Here is a 14,005-nt window from a genome sequence, read left to right as displayed (position 1 = left end):
TTAGATAGACCCCATAATCTCCACCTCTCCATAGTTGGCAAGACAAATATTATTAAGATGCTCGTTCTTCCCAAATTTTTGTATAGTTTTAGGGCAATCCCACTTATGTTTGATAATTTTTGGTTTAAAAAGTTAGAATTTATGATTAACAGATTTATTTGGTCTAAAGGTAAGACTAGAAGAGCATTAAGATTCATGGCATTACCAAGGGAGCGAGGAGGTTGGGCACTCCCAGATTTGAAATTATACTATTGGGCTGCTGCCTTACAATACATGGTCGGCTTGATAGGAGGAGCAGAGGCGGAGGGGGAGGATGAACTAGGAACATTAGCAATATATGGTCTTTTAATGGGAGAGGAGGTAAATAATATACTTCTCAGACACTTTGATACAGCCTGCTTTAAGAGGACTCGGTTTAAGACTCTTATGGCTGCACATGGTATTTGGAAGGCCTTTTGTAAAAAGTATGGCTTGGGGGAAACTAATAGATATACAAGAATTAAGAATAACCCAGTATTTCCTCCTGATATTTTTTCTGATGCGGTGTTTGCGATATGGCAGAGAAAGGGAATTGTGAGGGTGGGAGATTTGATGGATATTCATGGTATGATGCAGTTTGCCGAGATCCAACTGAAATATGGCATTGATACTAGACATTTTTTTAAATATTTACAAGTAAGAAGCTTTCTGGCAAATAAAAGGGGGGGGCCCTGTGGTTTTGAGAAAAAATGACATATTGGAGGTGGTACAGGAGGGAGTTACATGTACAATTAAAAAGTTTTATGCTGAACTACTTAAATCAAGACAAAATTATATGGATAAGTGGGGGGAAAGTTGGGCAAGTAAGCTGGAGGTCGAAGTGGAATGCTTCAAAATGTCATTAGAGCTGGGACAGAATGTACTGTGCTCTGCAGCATTGCAGGCACAGCACTATAAAACACTGTACCGCCTCTACTATACCCCGCAAAACTTGCGCAATGGGGGGGCGGTTACTGGAGTTAATTGTCCAAGATGTGGAAGTAAACAGGCCGATATAGTGCATATATTTGCAACTTGCCCGCACCTATCATTAATACTGGAAGATATAAAAAAATTCTTGCAGGGAGCTTTAAAATTAACAGTTACCTTAACCCCCTTAGTAATACTACTTGGGGTGAACTCAGATGGTATTATGGGAGAAGGATATTATTTTATTTTTGTTGCAATGGCTGTATTGAGATTAAGTATTGCTTCAGCGTGGCTCGATCAGGTACCACCCACATTTCAACAATGGTTAGCCAGGATTTTAAATATATATAATTTGGAAAAGGCAATCTATGCTAGAAAAGGAAAAAAAGGGGAGGAAACTGGGACTGAAAATATGGGAGCCAATATCAATTTGGAAGGAGGAAGCATAAGCCATTATTTGGAAATAAGTGGGTGGATTGATTAGAGGCATATGAGGATTGGCCTCTCGGGCTTGTATCAAACATAAGTGCTTTTTCTCTTTTCTCTGCTTCTTTTCTTTTTTTACAGGTTAGTGATAACTGTATCTTAGACAATATTCATTATTCTATTTTCCCTGTATGTATTGTATATCTGTTTTTTTTCTTTTTTTGTTTGTTTAGAAAATTTAACTGTAAATAATGATGTGCTCCACACCCCTGGGTTAGGGGGTAAAAAAATGATGTCAAAAAACCTAATAAAAATATTTTTTCTTAAAAAAGAGTTTTAGAATGCACCATTCTTTCCCAAATTTTGTTGAGGGGAGACCCTTCCAAAGACCCCCATTTGAAGTGGTCAGGTTTGCACGCTGCACTCACTATGCACCATATGGGGACTGCTCTGACAAAATTTACCAGGGCTGCTTTGGCTTCCCAGTCCACCCTTGGTGGAAATAGCTAACTTGACTCCTCCAAAGGTCAACACTTTCCGTGCAGTTTTTTATCATGGAGCGAGAATAGTAAATCTCAACTCTCCAAACTCCAACACTTTCCCTACTGTTATTTAGGTCGGAGCCGGGGATAGTACATTACGAGAACCATTTTAGGTATTTAGATGTGCTTTTCTGTCAAGCCATGTGTCCTCACACCATTGGTAAACGTTTCTGATTTGAAAATAAATTTTTTTTAAAATGGATCTCATTTCGTGTATCATTACATTTGAATATCCTTACAACAGTGTTATATAAAAAAGTTGTAAAATATTAAAGTGATGCTCAGAATCATTAGAGCGGTACAAAAGGGGGTGGTGATGGATGGCATATTATGAACGCCAGCGATAATTACTGCTGGCTGCGCTTAGCAATGGATTTTTTATCGCAGGAAATTATTGCCATGCTAGCGCTGTATCAACAGCGCATAGCGCAATGGCGATAATTATTCCTGCGATAGCGGTGTTTTCCCATGGAACTTCGCTGGTTGTGAATAGGTAAGTCAGGATTTTAGCAGACGTTAGTTTTTGGCCAAAACCGCGGTTTTCACCAAAAACTAACGTCTGATAAACTCCTGAGAGCCACCTTGTAAATATTTCGATGTGCATTTTGCGATAATTTACAAGGTAGTCCATTAGGTGTACGGCCAGGGACACCCAGTTTGCATCTCATTCGAGATGTATAGTGAGGCGTCGGCAAAACGGCTGCTAATATGCGCTAATGCATGTTAGCACCGGCTTGCAAATATGGCGTTAAGATTATCTCTGCTTTTTTGGCTTTTAAAGGCAAAAAAGCAGAGTTAAGGCCCTTGTTAATATGCCCCTCAGTTCGAAAATGGCCTCCCTAACACCATTGCGTCTTCCTCACCCTTCTAGAAGTCCTGCACTGCAATGCTTGTATCAGTCTTGTGACCAATGCATATTTGCATCGCCTACACTACAGCCTGAGAGTCTGGGAAAAGAGATAGATTATAGGGGCATATTATCAAGAACGGGCGTTACATTATCGCCGCTTTTATCGGCAGGAAACTGCCGATAAAGCGGCGATAATGGCCTTGATAAGATGCTCTATGAATTCCAATCGAAGCCCATGTTAGATGTCTTCACATCTAACATGGGCTACGATTGGAATTCATAGAGCATCTTATCAAGCCCATTATCGCCGCTTTATCGGCAGTTTCCTGCCAATAAAAGCGGCGATAATGTAACGCCCGTTCTTGATAATATGCCCCTATAGTTTCATCTGTGCCTGGGCCTGAATATTGTAAGCGATCACTGGCCATCAGGTGTTTATCTAGAGCTCCACAGAGAGACAGCTCTGTCAGAAAGCTTGTCAATATGTTTTCAGATCTTGAGTAGCAGACGTGATGCGACAGCGTCTCCCACAATTAATTAAAATGCGAATTAAAGGATTTGCTGCAAACTCTGGCAATCAGGTGAAACGCTGGAAACCACGGAACACTTTGTCGATTATTTCATATAAGTTGTTATTCTTCAAACCCCGTCCAGTGGTCACATTTAGCACCACAGCGATCACCTGCAATAAAAGCATTGTTTGCCCTGTTGAATCTTTAAATCCCCACGCGCTCAGCAGTTCAATATGCACCGCGGCGCGCACTTTGTGATCAATCACAGTAATGTATGCAGCGCCGCAGTGTTTCAGGGAGTACAATCAAGGTTCTGTTCATAGCGGCAACCTAAATGTTCACTTGTAGCCAGGAGTTTTAATAAATGTAGAGGGAAACATTTTCTGATTTAACGAAAGAGGCGTGATCGTTGTAAAAGCATGTTATGGTTTAAACCAGATCAGGAGAACAGATATAGTATTCTGTAATAAGGACCAGTCACTATTGTGTTTGTCTTATGCCGTCTGCATCTAGTCCTAAGAGGTGCATTCTTTCGCAGGTGTCTGTAAAACATCTTAAGTTAAAATAATGAACATGTACTTAATGCTCATTCATTAGTATCCTGCTAGAGAATGTTGAAATTCAAGAAGACACTCTTCCAGTCCATTAGAATGGTTTTATACATAATAAAATTGAGAAAGAAAATCTGAAACTGATCTAAAAAACGACAAAGAACAATTTTTCTTCTTTTCTAAAAAGTTTCATTATGCTGTTCCATTTGATAATGCAGACAACACGTTTCTGTGGTTCCCTCGGCCAGGGACCTGCTCTCTTCCTCCGTAGCTCCGGCTCCTGTTTTGTGCATCTGCCTTAGGCAGGACTCTGTGCAGCTAGGGGCTCGAGCCTCGGCTCCTGCCTAGGTTGCGCTCTTCTTGGTTTGCACGTTCTCCCTTACTGCCTTTCCTCGTTGTGCTTTTATTCTTTTATGCTTTTATTCTCTTTTCCGTCTTTCTGCCCATTTTCCCCACTTCCCCACTCGCTGCTGCTGCCCCCGTGGCACCTCCCCCTCCGCCGATTCCCGCTCCCAGCTGTGCCCCCTTCCCCCTCCCCATTTAATGCCAGCCGCTGTGTGGTGAGCGCGAGCAGGACATCTGACCTCGGCCGGGGATCTGCTCTCTCCCTCCATAGCTCCGGCTGCTGTGCTGTACATCTGCCCTAGGCAGGAATCAGTGAAGGTAGCCTCGGCTCCTGCCTAGTTTGCGCCCTTCTGGTGTCGCAGGGTTTCTGTACTCACACAGAACTGTGCACAGAGGAGTGGAACCTCGGCAAATTAGGGTGTCCCAAAACTTACCTTAGCAACCAACTCACCCCTTACCTAGCTAGCTACAGTGTCTCATTGGACATATCAAACTCCCAATGTTTAGACAAACCAGAACATGAACTTACAGTACCTCAGGGTACGTGGAACTCATGAACACTCTTTCGTTATATTATCATTACAAACCAGAACATGGAGTAAAGAAGACACATGTGCATTTGAAATGTTTATTTACTAATGCCGTCTTCTCAGGCGCAGTATCTTCGATAATACAAGTATACTTATTATCAGTAGCAAAATTATCAGCATAGTTACTAAGACATAAAAAGCGAATGGTGACAGCATGTTAACATGCTGTAATGAATAAGAGTTAACAACACTTATATCTCACCCTCCCTAACACATATATTATATTATTAGCTAAGAAGGTCTCTTTGGGTTGTTTTAGGGCGGGCCCATACCTTAGTGTCCTAGCATGAAGGAATCACATCAGCATACACCAGCTCTCTCTGCATGTGCACCGCATCAAGTGTGTTCTATGTGCCTCGTGCAAAGCAATATCAATCCCGCCTGAAGCCAGAGTTGGCAAAGGCTGCACTTGTGTTATGACTATGAAAGCGTGGAGATCAGACCTCATAACAATTCCATATCGTGTTGCTCCTGAAACTTCAGCACTCTCCGTGCAGACATGGTTTATTAAACAAAGCAGATATCAGAGCAATAACATATTATTCTCACATACACCACGGCAAACTACTAGGTTGAAAGCTAAGTCAACAATTAAGGGTCGTGTGCAGAAGTTGCAAGAAAGGAAAAATGGCGTTTAAATCTCAAATGTACCTATGCTAACTTAACACGATATAAGGATATATAGGAGCTATATAACACCCCCCCATGATCCGAGAACGGACTAAATAAGATAACAGAAGTGCCATCACATGAGAGCAGAATCCAACAGTAAACGAGCATGAATTAAAATTCAACTATAAAAAGTAATGCTAAAAAAGAGACCAAAAGTATAATGTGGCTCAAGCCAATAGGCACGCAAAAAATAAAATGTCTTGACCAAAAGTCAATAAAATCAAGGAAATGCTATTAATCAGCATGTCAATTCGATGCAGCGTTTATGATAAGACTGTATATGAAAAGTAAGCTGCAACAGCCTCCAGGAGGAAGTCACTGTCTTCATCCGAAAACAGTTCAGCCATCCAATTTAAAAGATGAAAGGAACATACGTGATCTCCCAGCACTGGATCCTCTATAACCATCAGAGGACAGCTCGGTGGGTTTTCAAGAAAACTTCGTTCCAAGAAATTCTGCGCTGCCAACAATACATCCCAGGGACCCATTAGTCCATGCGTCACCGCCAAGGCCATAATCCTCTCGTCAGAACAAACCAACTCGTGAGCAATGATAGGACTCATCAGCTGATTAAAATCGACGTCAGAAGAAATCGGTCCGCAGAGACACAAATCAATGGCCCACAGGAAATCACAAGTCAGGCAGCGAAATACAGGCTGGACACAGGTAAAATAGGAGAACCGAAAAGATAATCCAAACGCCGTGCTCAGAGTCGCCAACGGCAGTGTGCCATAATAATCAAGCATGCGGTTGCGAAACCGCGTCAGTAGCACTTGCGCGTGGTCTTGCACAGGAAGGGCATCCATATTTAAAAAGGCAGAAAACCACCAAAGCGCCAGCCGCTAATGCAAGGAGAAACGGGAAACCTCCAAACAACGATGAAAAAATAGAATGGAAGAAGGCAGGGATGACTCCAAAAATCTTCTCAAAGGAAGTCACGAGACCACTGCTAACAACTTTAAAAAAATGAGCTAGGCCCGTTGTGGAGGATGCGTTAAAGATAGAACGAACCATAGCTCCGAAATGCAAAGGCAAATCAGTATTTAATAGAGCCTGCACCTCCGTACGGGTGTTGGCAATGTGAAGCACGAAAGTTTCACGGGCCGAGCTCAAGGCCACCTCTTTCTGGGACAAAAGAGCTCTTATTCTAGCCATGCCGCTGAATTCTGCTCCCAAGGTCGGTATCTGTGGCCAAATGGAAGACTCCCTATGTTCACGTGTGGGAGGATAAAGAACATTTCTGCAGCAAATAACTCGCTCACTTACTGTTACTATGAAAGCTATACCTTTAATTAACCCACAACAGTTTTCATTATTGAGCATTAAATAACTACCATTCTCTAACAACTTAAACGTGGGGACGATAGCAGGAACTGGGGTGCCCTGTAAAATGCAAGCCATATTCGGACGGTCCTTGTTGCATGAACCGTGTAACTGTATGTGTCTGCACATTAAAGAATGATCTGGCGTCTGAGTACACTCCTCCCCTGTTAGATAAACCTCCTGTTCATCCTTGAAACATCTGTAAGTGTATGGGAGTGACCAGACTTCATGAAGAAAACCGCTACCTAAAGGCTCATACCTACCTATGGGCACATATTTCATACAATTAGAAAACTTATATAAAGCAAAAGGCAGCGTTATTAAACCGTGGATAAGCCACGTAGCAGCAGTGGCTTCTGCCACAGAAAAAGGTAAAGATTCCAACCTTTCAATATGTAACATAGAAAAGGAAGCATCACGCATAGAAAGCAAGCGTTGTTTGTCAGTCAAATTAAACAGTGCAAATAAAGAGGAAACGTTCATGTATCCCCAGGGAACTTTACCCATTTTCAGAGTTTGAAGGGTCCATGCAAACTGCATGATTGACCGTAATTGATTTTGACCATGGTATAATACTGACACTTCATCATGCACAATATCAACAACAGAAGACACAATATTATCCAGTGTGTAAATTCTAGAAGAAAGCACGTTAATGCTATTGTCAACTACTGCAAGCACTTTCTCAAGATTCGCCTGATCAATAGCCCTAAGGCGTGTAGCAGCCTCAATCTGTGACAGTTTCCAAATTTCATTGTAAACCCCATATAACCACCTTTTCGACCTGCCACTAACTGGGCCTTTAATGAAATCATTTAAATCCACATCTGCATTCAATTTGGAAAGGTGATACTTAACCGCAGGTAAAGTAGAATGTTTCAGCCAAGTTTGACACAACTTGCCTACAGAGTAAGAGGTGACAGTATGACTCAAGTCAAAACGGGGATCAGATCTCACAGTCCTAAAACCGTCAGTTATATTTAAAAATCTTTTTTGGCAAGAATCAGCACTACGGTGCCAAAGTAGCCAACCCTTAGGATTCATACTGGAAATGTTAAAGGAGGAATTAAGAAGCAGAGCCTGTAATTCTTTAATGGACAATTGAGTAAAATTACCCCAACCTTCATATTCCTCTAACTCCGGGAAAGATGGAGTGTTCAATCTTTTAGAAGTAGCCAATCCAAAGCATGTGGTCTGGGAAATCGTTTCATTTAAAAACAACATATGATTCGGGATGAGACATGCACGGTGCAAAGCCTCAATGCCTTGTACCTGCCAGGCCCTCGAACCCCAAACCGATTTAAGGTCGATTGTTTCCTTCCATAGCTCATAGCCTCCAGTAACTAATTGATCTAGAAAGGCCTTTGAATACAACAATTTAGTATCGGTAAGTCTAACCTTGGACAGTGGCTGTTTGTGAAATTTAAAATAAAAGGACTCGGGATTGGACTGATTAAAGTCAGTGAAATAAGTATACTTTTTCAGAAATGTTTCTGAACTTCCTTGTTTAGGTGCTGGGCAATGTTCCCACTGAGTGAAATTAACAGTCTCCCTTCTGGAAGATGTTTTGTGTAAGAAGTGATTGCCATAATGTTGGTAGCAGAATAATTCACCATAATTAGCAGATTCTAAATATAAATCCTCAGCATCAAAAGCAGCATAGTATTTCAAATCAGAAAACAAACTTTCCACAGCATTAACATCCCAATCATCAGAACGAATGTTTTGCTTCACCACATCCCCCATATTCACTCTAAGTACATTAGGAACATTAACGACTTCCGTTGGGCCATGAATCTGAAAACGAACTGCATCCCACACGATTCCATCCAGGACAGGCCATGCTGTGATGTTAACCAAAGTCAAGTCTCTTTTTAATCTGTGTGTAGAATGTGAAGAGGAAAGTGGGGCCAAAGTTCCATTTAAATGAGTAATGCATGTTCTTTCCTCGACATAATGTCCATTCATAATTCGAAAAAAATAAAACACAAAACCAACTGACATAAAAAGGTAAATCAAAACAAGGACCAGCCAAATGTAAGTCCAAGGTGGTATCAAAAAATGTTTTTTAAACAGGCTTGCATAAACTGCAACACGAGAGGGTTCCTTTGAGGTAAGAGAAACAGAGTCAAAAGAAAATCTGGATTCTGTGGCTAAGCGTGTCTGCAGGTCAGGTATTGACAACTCAGTGGGATAGGCATAGTCTGTCTCATCAATGTTAGTTCCAGGTAAATTATTCAATAAAGGACTGGAAACAGCAGGCAATTCGATGGCCACTTCAGGTTCAGTAGTAGAAGCAGTGGGTATAACTGAATTTCTCACAATGGAAGGACAGGAAACAGCAGGTGTCATGCTAAGAAGAATCGGCCACTCTGTGTATCTTGACATGGTCAATAGAAATAAACCTGTTTTCCTTACGACCTGGAAGTGGTGGCAAAATGACTGTTCTTGTGCCCTTCACTCCAAGCACTGGGACTGGAGCTCGATATGAGGGACCAAACTCTTTCTTGTTGTCGATCTTCTCTCGAACCAGTTCTCCAACCTGGGGTAGCCAGCCAACTACCGGGATCTGCAACGCATCATCCGATGTGGAGGGCAAATGTTCCTTTGCAAGACTGTCTCTGGTCTTTTGTAGATTCTGTAAAACATTGCAATGTTCATCTGCGTCAAAGGAAGTGGCGCGAACCACCGAGTCTAGACCGTCAAGGTCAGGGACGTACATCTTGATGCCAAAGAGCATTTCGTATGGGGTCCGCCCACCCAGAGACCTTCTAGGGAGATTATTAAGAGCACGCTGCACGCCATAGAGGTGAGCCAGCCAGTTTCTGCCAGTGCCTATAACTCGGGCTGTCAAAGATTGCTTTAAATCACGGTTCATTCGTTCTACTACACTATTACCCTCAGGTCTGTAGGGTGACGAAAACTTGACTTGGACCCCCATCGAACTCATGGCATCCTTATACGCCTTAGAGGCGAAAGCCGGACCCTGATCCGAATGGAAGGTACCACAGGCAAAAATCCCTATAAAGATACGCAAATCTCTAATGACAGTCCGTGAATCAGCGCTGCGATGTGGCCATACCCACACAAAGCGTGTGCATGAGTCAACTGCTACTAAGATGTACTTATACGCAGTATCAGATGAAAAAGGACCGCAGTGATCTAAATAAACACAGCCTAGCGGTTTATTAGAAATGTACAACTGAGTCTGTGGCGGACGCGTAGCAGTTGAAGGTTTAATCTGCTGGCATATGTCACAAAGAAGGACATAATCACGCGTCTGTTTGTACAGTCCCCGCCACCAGAAACGTTGTTGCAATTGAGTTACAGTGGCCGAGACGCCCGCATGCGCAGACGCCACACCTTCATGAGCCGCTGTAATCAAGTCTGCTCTGCGATCCGAGTTGGGAATCAGCCGTTCCCCAACTTCAGGAATTGTCACAAAAGGAACCTTTTCGGGACTTAAGTGGTATTTATACTTCGAAGGGAATCCCGCAGGATGTTTACTTCCCTTCTCAGAGGCAGCAACCGCCGCCAAGATGTCGCTATCAATCTTGGTTTTTGACCTAGTAACAGCCGCAACTAAGTATGTAGATACTGCTGATTTCGCTGCTTCATCAGCTAGCGAGTTGCCAACAGCGTGAACTCCTACGCGCTGATGACCGAGAGTATGAATTACATAAACGAGGGGCAACCTAGCTTTAAGCTCTGCCACTCGAACCCAGATCATTTTATGTTTTATTGTGCTACCCTTGGAATCATGAAAATCATTTTGAATCCAAAAGAACAAGTTTTCATTGTAAGACTGGACACAGTAGTAAGAATCACTTACAATCAGAGTAGTTACACTTGGATCCGCGTACTCTAACGCTAGTAAGAGTGCACGAAGCTCTGCTAATTGTGCGGTGCAGTCACCCAGGGGCAACGTGTGAACTTCCCTGGAAATGAACTCATCATCCAACATAGCACCGACCACAATGGCGCATGCGGAAACGTAGGCATGTTTAGAGCCATGCGCAACCTGCGCCGACCCATCAGTGTAAATGATGCAATGGAAGTCCTCCAAAGGTCGCATAGCCAGAGGGGCAGGATGAACGAATTCATACTGCAAGTACTCTTGCGACCGTAAGGAAGCGTCAAAAATAAACATTACATCCGAGGAGGTCAATGACGCAGCCCACTGAATCCACCGTGGGTGCAAAGCTTTTGAATTCGGTACACTGGCCTTTGTGACTGCCTCCAAATGAGGACAGGGTGTTACCACTAACATGCGTTTCCCCTGCGACAGTGCTCGTTCTTTAAGAATCGCCATCTGTACAGCAGTTAAAACCTTCTCCACAGTGGGAAACCGCAATTCAGCCGAAGTGTACAAGTGTGACTTGTAAGCAATAGGTACTGTGTCACCTTCATTAAAAGTGAGGTACGTGAAACCCACCGTCCCAGGAATTATTCTTATTACCAGGTTGGTGTGGTTATCACGAGTCAGTAAATATTTAGAAGCGAGCAAATCAGCCTGCAAGGATTGCAAAATGGCTGAATGCTCAGGCAGCCAGCATGATTTTGAGAATGTTGGTTGTATCAAAGCATACAAAGGCTTGATACGCTGGGCATATTCCGGAATGTAAGTTCTGCCGAAATTCAAGAAGCCCAGTAAAGACTGTAATTTTTTCAGTGTTGTAGAAGCGCGCAATTGTGCGCATTTCTCCAAGAAGTGAGGAGCCAAACCTCTACCTTCATTGTTCAGCTCATAGCCGAGGAACAACACTGTGTGTTCTGCAATGTGCGATTTTGCAAAATTAAATTTGTAACCCATATCTGCAAAGGTACAAATTATGGAATTCACTCGACACAGATGCATCCAAATCTCGTCGTCTGTGAGATAAATGTCATCCACATAAGAACAGGCATCTGGATCGATAGCCTCCAACAGAGTGACTATTCTGGAGGTGAAGACTCCAGGACTATTTTTGTAGCCCATTGGGAGTCGCAGGAAGCGTTTCTGCACCCCAGCGGACGTAAAACTTGTCCATTGGGAGCTGAATTCATCCAGTCTGTGGGCATAAAAACCATTGGAAATGTCAAGCGTTGTCTTGAAACGCTTACGCACTAGACTATCCACTAAGGCAGAGCCGTGAGTATTCTGTACTGCACAGTTACGGCAATGCGAGTTCAAATGCCGGTAATCCAATACCAAACGATATGATCCGTCAGGTTTGGTCACAGTAAAAAGAGGATTATTCATCGGTGACACACACGTTTCAATAACTCCCTGATATTCCAATTGTTCAAGGCTTTCTGCGACGGCAGCCTTAGCTTCACGCCGTATGGGATATTGAGGCTGAGGCTGTGGCTCAGACCGCAAAGGAATTTCGTGGCATGGGGACAATTTATCCCAACCACATTGGTTGCGGTACAGAGCCGGCGCAAGAGCCCGAGCCCACTCTTCTGCAAAATGCTGCGCATGCTCAGTCGGGACTGTGTGCGCGAAACTGGGCAGGATTACCTCCTCCCCTCGCGGCGCTGCGAGCACAAAGGGCGGGGGCCAGTCAGCCTCCGAAAGTAAAATGTCATAAGTAGACGAAAGGTTCTCCCAAAATACCCCTCGGACAGTACGTTGTATGTCACCTTCAATTAACAGGACAATTTCAAAAAGTCTTTCAGGGGGAGCTAATCTCGTATCGGCTGTTTCTATCACAACGAACACTTCAGTCGCTGTCACCTTCAGTAGTGGACGGAGCGCCTCTCTGACTATGGTAATCTCCGCCGCGCTGTCCAGCAAGGTCAGAGCCCACGTCAGATTCCGAAGCCGCGTTCTCACTATCTGTGGCATATCTATGCGCTGTTAAGGCCGCGACTTTCTTCTTCGCAAACTGCGTACGCGTAGGCGTAGAATCCTCCTGCTTCACTGCGCCGTCCGTCTGGCGGGACTGACCACGTCCCTGTTGGCCACCACGTCCACGTCCACCCCCTCCTCCTCCACCGGTCTTCTGGGCCGATGTTTCCTGAAAGGAACGAGGAGAGCGCTGATCAGAACCCTGAAATCGATCAGGTGATTTAATCATCGCGCGGTCGCGCAAATCATAAACTTCCTCGGCTGGCGCAGGAGCCTGTATTGCAGGAAAAGAACCCTGAGTCTGCGTAGTCTGCTTCCCCTGTGTCTGTTTTTTAGGCCAATTCTGTTTTTTGGACTTGGGCTGGGCATCTGTCACTGCAGACTGACCCTGTGGTTGTTTTTTCTCCTTTACTGGAAAATATTTCAGACCTCTACTTGTGCGGCCAATTGTTTTATAAGCGGCCACTACAATCTTCGCTAACTGGCGGGGTTTGTCGGCATCGGGCAGAGCAGCCAAAGCATTCGACACCTGAAAGTTTACTGCATCTCCTTTAACATTGGAGAGAATGAGATCACTTACAATCTCAAAAGAACCACACAGGCGCATACCCAATTCAACCGCTGCCTCTGGACCGTGATCATTCTGAACACGTCTAATGATTTCAGGCAGGGCAGTCATAGACGGGGTGCCGAAGCACCTAGTATAAACTGCCGCAAATGTTTTTCCCCAGCTTTCACAGTCAACAAGTTCAGGAGTTATATCCTTCGGCAGAGTAATCGTCAACATTCTATGTTTATCAGCAGGAGTAGAATTCGGAAAAACTGCCTCCAATTGATCAAACTTCTCTGCTAGCCAGAATGGGAAGTCATCGTTGTCAACTGGACGCGCACCAAAAACCGAATTAACCATTACTGGATTGAGACGCATTCCGCCTCGTTCCACGGGAGCGGCCGCACCCCCCTGGGGTCCACCAGGAAGATGTCGACCGATGTATTGTACTAAAGCACGAATCACGGATATGGAAACAACATGTAGCCTGCGAATTTCCGCTAGGGTACAAGCCCCGTGATTCGGGTGCGGGGTAAAGCCACCCAACGCAGGCCAATTTGTACCTGGAATTGAGAGTGGACCTAACCTCGCTCTGGACATAGAGTGGGGGAGGGCGCCATCAAACCAAACTCGATGCTGCCAATGATCAATAGGTATTTCCAATGCCCTGTACGGCGTATATTCAGCTGGGACATCTGAGGCAGTGTAGGAGTGGTACAAACCAGAATTAGCGTCCACAGCCGGAAACGTAACCCAAGAGTAAAACAACTCGTAAGGAAACGCCGGATCCGCACATACCACGAAAACCACAGCCATCCCATCTACTGGGACCTGGTACGTCTGAAGATGATTGCGTACCGCTA

This window comes from Lissotriton helveticus, chromosome 6 (assembly GCF_964261635.1).
Source record: "Lissotriton helveticus chromosome 6, aLisHel1.1, whole genome shotgun sequence".
Lineage (NCBI taxonomy): Eukaryota > Metazoa > Chordata > Amphibia > Caudata > Salamandridae > Lissotriton > Lissotriton helveticus.
This window is presented reverse-complemented; position numbering follows the sequence as displayed.